We start from the raw sequence: 8,074 nt of genomic DNA, 5'->3' as shown, positions 1-8,074 counted from the left end.
GCATTCTATTGGTTAAAGCAAGCAGAAGGGTCAGCCCAGATTCACCGTGAGAGAGGACTACAGAGGGTGTGGCTACTAGAAAAAGTGGTTCATCGGAGCCACCTTGGGAGACCAGTTACCATGCCTTCTAGAACTAACATGCCGTGACTTATTTCCATCCCAGCCTCTCCACTCATCAGCGCTTCCATATGTTGGCAGATGGGGAATCTCACATTCATTATTTAATGTATGAGTTTCACATATCTCACTTAGTGGTTGCATTAGAGTGAAATATACGTGTTCATTCATGTATATTTACTTGTACTGAGAGGTGAGTCGAAAAGATACTCTTAAAATTTAACTTCATTTATTTGTCATTTTGTGTTTATGTTGATCTATTTTATTATCTTGTGGGGTACCAGAAGAACTCAAAAAATATATATAGGAACTAAGAAAAATCTTATACTAAAATATATAAGCGTATGTGCACAGTGGTGTTTATAGGTGTGTGTGTGTGTGTGCATGTGTGCATGTTGTGTGTAAAGTCATTCCATCCAAGGAAGCTGTCATTTGTTTTGGCTTCTGGAGTTCTCTTTGGAGCTGACTCCTCAGTTTTGGGAAACTCAGCACAATGTGCTCCTTATTTATTATTATATGAGGCAAACATTTACTCAGTGGTCTCCAAGAAAGCTATACAGTTCACTTTAAATCTGCACACTGATGCCACAGACTGAGACTTCGTATTCTGTCTGGTAATGCAAATTGAGCTTGTCTTTAGCCAGCCTGTGACTTTGAAGAAGAAGGAGAAATGGCTTTCTAAAATTTTAGTAATTTCAGGGGCACCTGGGTGGCTCAGTCGGTTAAGCGTCTGGCTCTTGGTTTCCGCTCAGGTCATGATCTCATGGTTTGTGAGTTCAAGCCCCGTACTGGGCTCTGCACTGTCAGTGCAGAGCCTGCTTGAGATTCTCTTTCTCCCTCTCTCTCTGCCCCTCCCCTACTCATGTTCTCTCTCTCCCTCTCTCTCAAAAATAAATAAATGAACTTAAAAAAATAGACTATAATATTTGCCTCATCTGTGTGGTGGGGTCTGCCTTTACTTCAGAAGAATTTAAGGATAATGACTATGTCCTTGCTTGGAGTAAATGCTTCCAGGTTGAGCAAGTGGTAGACTCTAGAACCTTCCTGACCGAGCTCTCCCAAGTAATTGCTGAGGAAATGGTGAGGGTGAATCAGTGCTTCCCAGAAGGGCCCTGGCAGTCTGAGTTTCCAGGGTTTGACATGCAGCATGGGCCACAGGAATCATGGAGAATGGGCATCTGTGAGGGAGAACTTCAGGAGAAGGAGGGATTTCCTTAAGACCAAGTCCTTCTGTTGTTGTTGTTGATGGTGATGATGATGATGATGATGATGTTGATGATGTTGTCCAAGGTTTATTGAAGATGTTACAGCCTGGCAGGAAGATTCAAACTTCTCCACATGGTGTTTTGAAATTCATCCTGATCGTAGGCTGAGTGACTTCCAGGTTGGATGCAGTACCAAAACCAAGGGTTTCAACATTTCCTTGGTGTCAGGATCTACCTCAAGATCTGCTGATCCAGGGCTGAGACCTCAGATATATAATTAGCCCTCCTTTCTCTCTCCTCCTCCTGTGGCTTGATGGAGATACCTCTCCCCGGGCCTCTCTGCATCTGCTTCATCAGACATGTGACATAGCCCTGCTGCCTTGTTGTGGAGCTTCTGGCTGGGAATAATGGCGGTCTCCTCTCACAGGGCCGTGTCGGTACGGAAGTTGTCCAGGTGTGTGTAGTACGTCTCAGTGATGACCCAAGTCGCCTTCTTCACAGTTCTGGTGAGAACATGGCCTGTGTTGGCGGGTGGGGTAAAAGGGCCAAGGCCTTAATATTTGACCTTTGTAAGATGTGTCTGTGTTATACTGCAAACTAGTGAAGTGAAATATTTCAGATCTATTTTAGACTTAATATTTTCTGTCATTAAAATTTGTGCATTTTAATTAAGCCCAAGCAGAATTCCATTTGCAGTGGCATATTGAATATCTTTGTAATTAACAATAGCAACCCAGGTAGATAGGTTTCCTTCATGTTAAAAAAAAAAAAAGACTTTTTTTTAAAATAATTGAAGATTTACAGGAAGTTGGAAAAATAGTAGAGGGGTCTTTTGTACCCTTCACTCAGTTTACCCCTTGACAGTATCTTACATAACAATATATGTATTTCATAAATTCTTTAGTATATGTTATAATCAGATAAAAATAATCTTTTTTAAAGTTCTTGAAGATGCTTTTTAACCTTTTGTTCTGAATTCATTCCCTCTCCTGAGCTACACTCCATTGAATTCTAACTCCCTATGCATATCCCCAGGGTGATATTCAAAATATGAAAAGATATATAAAAACTGACGTTGCTTTGAGAGTGACTAATCAGAACAGCAGCCTGGTTGCAACAACTAGAACAGAGTTCTGGATACTCCTGAATTAATCTTTTAGTTTCCAGATCATGGGAATGTCTGAGAGAAGGTATTGGGGGAGGTGGCTATTGATCAGTGACATAAAAATATTTCAGTATTTGGACCATCAGCTCAATATCAGCCCATGTTTCCCTGTAGTACACTTGTCACATTGCTTGGTATCCATAGGATTGCTTTTACTTGTCCCCTGTCCCCCCATCCCAATATATTGTCAGATCTTTGAAAGCAAAGACTTTGTGCTTAATTCGTAGAACTGTAGAGCCCAGCATTGTACCTGGCTCAACATCTGAAAAATGAGCAATCCATAAATGAAACTTAGGTTCTGGTCCTAGGCCTGTCCTTAAGCTAGCTGTGTGACCTTAGGCAGAACACTCTGGTCTCAGAATCTTCTCCTGTAAAACAAAATTATTAAACCTTCTTGTTCCCTTTAAATCTTTACAGGGAGTTTGTAAGAATTTCAAGATATGCAAAAATAAGGAAAGACTGATGGTAAAATAAAAAATTCCATTTTGGCAATTATCTGAGTGCCTGTCGTATGCAAAATACACAATTTTTTAAAGTCTGGAGGGGAAAGAAAAATGGGTAAACAGTATTCATCCTGAGGAAATCACTGTCTAGTGAAAACCACCTTCCATAACACCATAATAACAGACAAAATGATTTAAGCACTAGAATAGGCACACAAATAAGGCATTTAGTTCAGAAATACAGAGAAAAGAGCAATACATTCTAATTGCCATATTGATATAGCTTCATGACATCTGAAACCAGTCTCTTTCCCAAATTCCAAGATGTGATTAATGTTGATATATAATATTGGATGAATAAATAATATTTTAAAGCCACTGTTAGGTCTAGCATGTAGTGAATTATTTTAAGCGTTAGTATGCTGTCATTCTTTTCAGCTGCTATTAGCAGTCTGATAATATTTATATGTGTACCAGGCCGTCAAGTAACTGGCCACACTCAGATTTTTCAACTCCAAAGCTCCTGTTCTTAACTACCATTTAAAAATAAGGCACACAACACCACTTTCAATCACAAATGGAAACAACTTTCCCTGATACTAATAACAGAAAAGTCATATTAGTAAATGGGGTGTGCTGGCACAAATCTCCCAGGACAGATTTTTAGCCACTAGAAAGGATTTTATCAGATATAACACGTTGACATCGTGAGTTTAGTTTGAAAATAACTTTCTCAGGGTATGTCGGAAGACTTTTTCCCTGTCCCTTGGTGTCAGTTGTAGATTTACTTCCTCTCAGCTCCAATTCAACCTTTTGGCCTGTTCTGTGAAAATGGGTCTGGGCCGTTAACATTGTCCTTCGCCAGCTGACCCTGGAGCTTTGTCAGTAGAGGGTGCTGGAGAGATATTACAGGGGGAAAGGGTTTTCTTTCTTGGTTCCTGCAGCAAACTTGAGTTCCTGTGTCTTCCTTCAACACTGGGCTCTGGCGGCACATGTCATTTCCCCAGTGGCCAGTTGCATGGCAGTCTTCTCTGGTGTCCTGCCCCTGAAGTGCACCAGGGCCCAGCAGCCAGCCTCCCCTGGTCCCTCCTCAGGCAGTTGTATAAGGGTGTGAACTCCAGGGAGCAGATTTATGGTAAGTTTCACAGGTGCAGCACCACAGAGACTCCTTTGCCATCCAGTAAGCCATGGCCATGCCCTCTCCAGTATGAGCTCAACCTTAGCGGCCATGGGGGCTCTTCTTCTGTACCCTAACTCAACCTTAGGGGTAATCGCGATTGGATATAATATAGGTAATAGAACTGCTATTAGAGATCTGCTATTTCTGTATTCTTTAGAGTTCTCTTCTTACTAATCATTCATCACTCCAAAGTCATGTTATAGCTGATAATTCTTTATACTGAACTTTCGTTGTTGTAATGACTGTATGATTTCTGTCTCCTGATTATACCCTGACTGATATACCTTCGTACGTATCATAACTTATATCTTGCTATCTTACCTCTCAGCCAACTCAAAACAGAGAAACAAATCCACTCTGTGTTAACGCCCTTTTTGGCATTTGAATTATTCCGAGGCTTTACTTCTCCCATATCAGTCCCCCTCCCACCAAATCCTTCTTGAGACCCTATACTCTAGTCTCACAAATTATGATGCTGATCTATAGACAGACTGCATTCTTTTATACCCTTGCAAACCTAAGTTCTTCTGTATAGAATCTCTCCTTCCTGTAAGGTCCTTGAAGAATTCCTACTTATCCTTCAAGACTCAGCCCCAATATTGTCGTTTTGAAGCCTCTTTGTCAGAGTTATTCTCATATCTCCATTTTAGCACTTAACACATAGCATTTTATTTTCTCCAATATTTATTTTCCTCATTAGACTATAAACTCCTTGAAGACAGGGATTCCCTCCTGTTTATCTTTATTCTTCTAGCTCCTGGGACAGTGCCTAGCACATAGCAAGACATCAGAACATGTTTGTGAAATGAATCAGTTTGTTTACAAAAGACGCAAGAGATAACACAACTTCAAAACCATTATCATGACATGGAGATCTGGGCACCAGTCTCTGCCAATTCTCTGCTGTAGAATCTGCCCATTTTAGAATTGGGGGTATTCCCAGTCTACCCCCTTGGAGCTCGACTCATGCTACATCTCAGATTCACCTTTGTCTTTAAGACAATTGTTTAAGTCACTATCTTGCTCAAACCTCACTCCTTTAGCGAGTTTTTCAGGACCCTTCAAGCTTCTTTTCAGTCTCCCTTCCCATCTCCTGTCCCACCCCGCCCCTCCCCCATCTTCTTTCTGGACCACAACTCAGCACACACACAGATAGTGCCAAAGGGACAGAAGCAGGGGGGATTTCAGTCCTTTCCCCCCCAAGCGGAGCTTGTTGGCACATTCCTAATCAGAAAGAAATGATCCTGGTAATGACCATATAATTAATGCGGAAGTATGCGTGCTGCGCAGCAATGTTTGTTTTTCTGCTCCCGTCTCCTGGCGAGGAGGAAATGTTGGCTACAGCTTATCTATGCCCAAGAGACCTTGAACCAGCCTCTTTGGCTTTTCCCACCAGTAACTAACATTATTAGCTGTAGCCTTTACCCTTCAATGTGGCCCTGAAAGAGTTCAAGCCCTGGCCTTGATGTTGCCACCTGTGTGGGCATGGGCAGGTGTCTTAACTCTTCTAACCCTCGTTTTCTCCATCTAGAAAATAGGTATGATAGTAAAAATAGTAGCTACTGAAAGAAAATTAGATGGTACATATAAATTACTCAGCACAATACCCGTATGGAACAAGCACCTAGCTGAGAGTTGGCTGCCATTTTTCACCAAGTCCCACATGATCTGGAAATAAGAAAAGAATAAGAGCTGTTTCCATCAAGATGGGATGTCCATACATGCCTGCCAGAAAAAAAAAAAGGCTCTCTTCGAGGACTATGGCAAAGGTGGATTTTGAACAACTGGGTGACCTGTCCAGGGATCCTAGGGATACTCAGAATCCAAGTGGGTCAGGTGTGCCGTCCTTATTACTACTCTTCAGAGGAAGAGGGTCTCTTGTGATACTCCCACTGAAGGGAAAGCAAACAGTTCCCCCCCAGATGTCCCAATACTTCCTTGCATTCTAGTTGCCTTCAATGCACTAGGTGCCCATTGGAAAGACCATGGTGACTAAGAGGCCTCGGGTGGCTTAAGCAAGTCACAGCCCATCTAAAATGGAGCCAGGGTCAATCCCACCCAAGCCACATGGCTGGTGATGGGGGTGGGGAGCTGGCTATTACCAGGAGAGGAAATGTCCACTGCAAACACTTTGTCCCGCCCTTCACCTCCTACCAGAATTTCCCACCCACCATCACCAATAAAATGGTTTCACAGATATTTCTAGCTCATCCGTATTCCAGCAGGCTCTTCTCCCTTGCTGGTATTCCGGCCTCATTCTCCACTGCTTTTCTTATAATGACAGGACAATGAAACATGGAGAGTCACTGACCCTACGAGTTGAAGTTTTCAATGACTCTGGAATGACGGGGTCCTTCAGTGAATTTGAAATATAGCTGGAGTTGTTGAGTCACTATGTGCCCTGAAACTCAGCTTTGACAGTCTCACTGTAATAGCAAAGTCAACTTTAGAATCTAAAATCAACTTCAGACTTTACACAAGCGAAGTCTAAAGGATGTGGCCTTAATCCTGTTTCACACTAGCCCAACACCTGAAAACAAAAAGCAGTTTGAAGTTTTACCAAGAATGTGTATGCCATTATGTGAATTGAGCTGGTCTTCTGCCAATCTTTTCAAAGCCACAGATTTCTCCAGAACAAGGGACTTTTGTTTTTGGCTACCCTGATACACTTTTCTCATGCTCTCTCTTTGAGTTCCAATGTTTGTTTCTTAAAAACTTTCCTGGGGCACTTGGATGGCTCAGTTGGTTAAGTGTCCAACTTCAGCTCAGGTCATGATCTCACAGTTCTTGAGTTTGAGCCCCGCGTCGGGCTCTGTGCTGACAGCTCAGAGCCTAGAGCCTGCTTCAGATTCTGTGTCTCCCTCTCTCTCTGCTCCTCCCCCATTCATGCTCTGTCTCTCTTTTTCAAAAATAAATAAACATTAAAAAAAAACCAAACTTTCCTCTTCAAGCGCCTGGGTGGTTTAGTCATGAAGCATCTGAATATAACTCAGGTCATGATCTCACAGTTTGTGAGTTCGAGACCCACTTTGAGTGAGCTTCTACCCCACTTCGGGTAAAAAACATGAGCCCTGGGTGAGCCCCACTTCTCTCTCTCTCTCTCTCTCTCTCTCTCTCTCTCTGTCCCTCGCTCACTTGCTCCCTCTCTCTCTCTCTTTCTCTCTCTCTCAAAAACAAAAACAAACACAAAAACTTTCCCCTCCAAAGAAGTGGAAAGGTATAACAATTAGGAATTTGCAAAGAAATAAAATTATACTTCCATATTAATTTCTAAAACTGCTTTTACAATGAAAACAAATGAACATAAGCAATACTGATGAGCATCAGTTTTAAGAATTTTCATTTGGTCTTTTTTTTTTTAATGTTTATTTATTTTTGAGAGAGAGAGAGAGAGAGAAAGAAACAGTGTGAGTGGAAGAGGGGCAGATAGAGGGAGACACAGAATCCAAAGCAGGCTCCAGGCTCCGAGCTTTCAGCACAGAGCCTGACGCAGGGCTCAAACTCACCAACCATGAGATGGTGACCTGAGCTGAAGTCGGACGCTTAACCGACTGAGTCACCCAGGGGCCCCTCATTTGGTCTCTTAAAGGTGAGTGCTCATTTCTGCTGCGTTCTCTCAATTAGCCGCACCCATGGCGGAAGCCCTGCTGTTGACACGTGATGGCTATAACTGAGACATAGCTGCTCACTGGTGACAGCATGCTTCAATTGCAGGCAAAGCATCCAAAAGGAAGTAAACAGAATCTCAAATGCTGATTGAGCAAAACCTAAACAAATGATGATATTATTTACTCCTGAAGTTTCGGTATCTTGAACAATGAATACTTTAGAAAAATACAGCATCTTATGATTTAACATTTTGTTACTTCACCGGATGACAACTTTGTAGTCCAATCCAGTCAGTGTGATTTCAGTGTTGTGACCATCAAACGGAGAGACCTTATCTAATCATACACTTTATGTA

The 8,074-nt window shown here is 42.1% G+C and overlaps 1 pseudogene; it reads right to left on the bottom strand.

The window, feature by feature from the left end:
- Window positions 1-1,045: 1,045 nt before the first annotated feature.
- Window positions 1,046-7,744, bottom strand: LOC122484308 (annotated as a pseudogene).
- Window positions 7,745-8,074: the final 330 nt, after the last annotated feature.

The sequence above is a fragment of the Prionailurus bengalensis genome, chromosome D1, assembly GCF_016509475.1.
Source record: "Prionailurus bengalensis isolate Pbe53 chromosome D1, Fcat_Pben_1.1_paternal_pri, whole genome shotgun sequence".
Lineage (NCBI taxonomy): Eukaryota > Metazoa > Chordata > Mammalia > Carnivora > Felidae > Prionailurus > Prionailurus bengalensis.
Note: the sequence above shows the minus strand (reverse complement) of the source record. Positions and strands in the feature narration are given on the sequence as shown.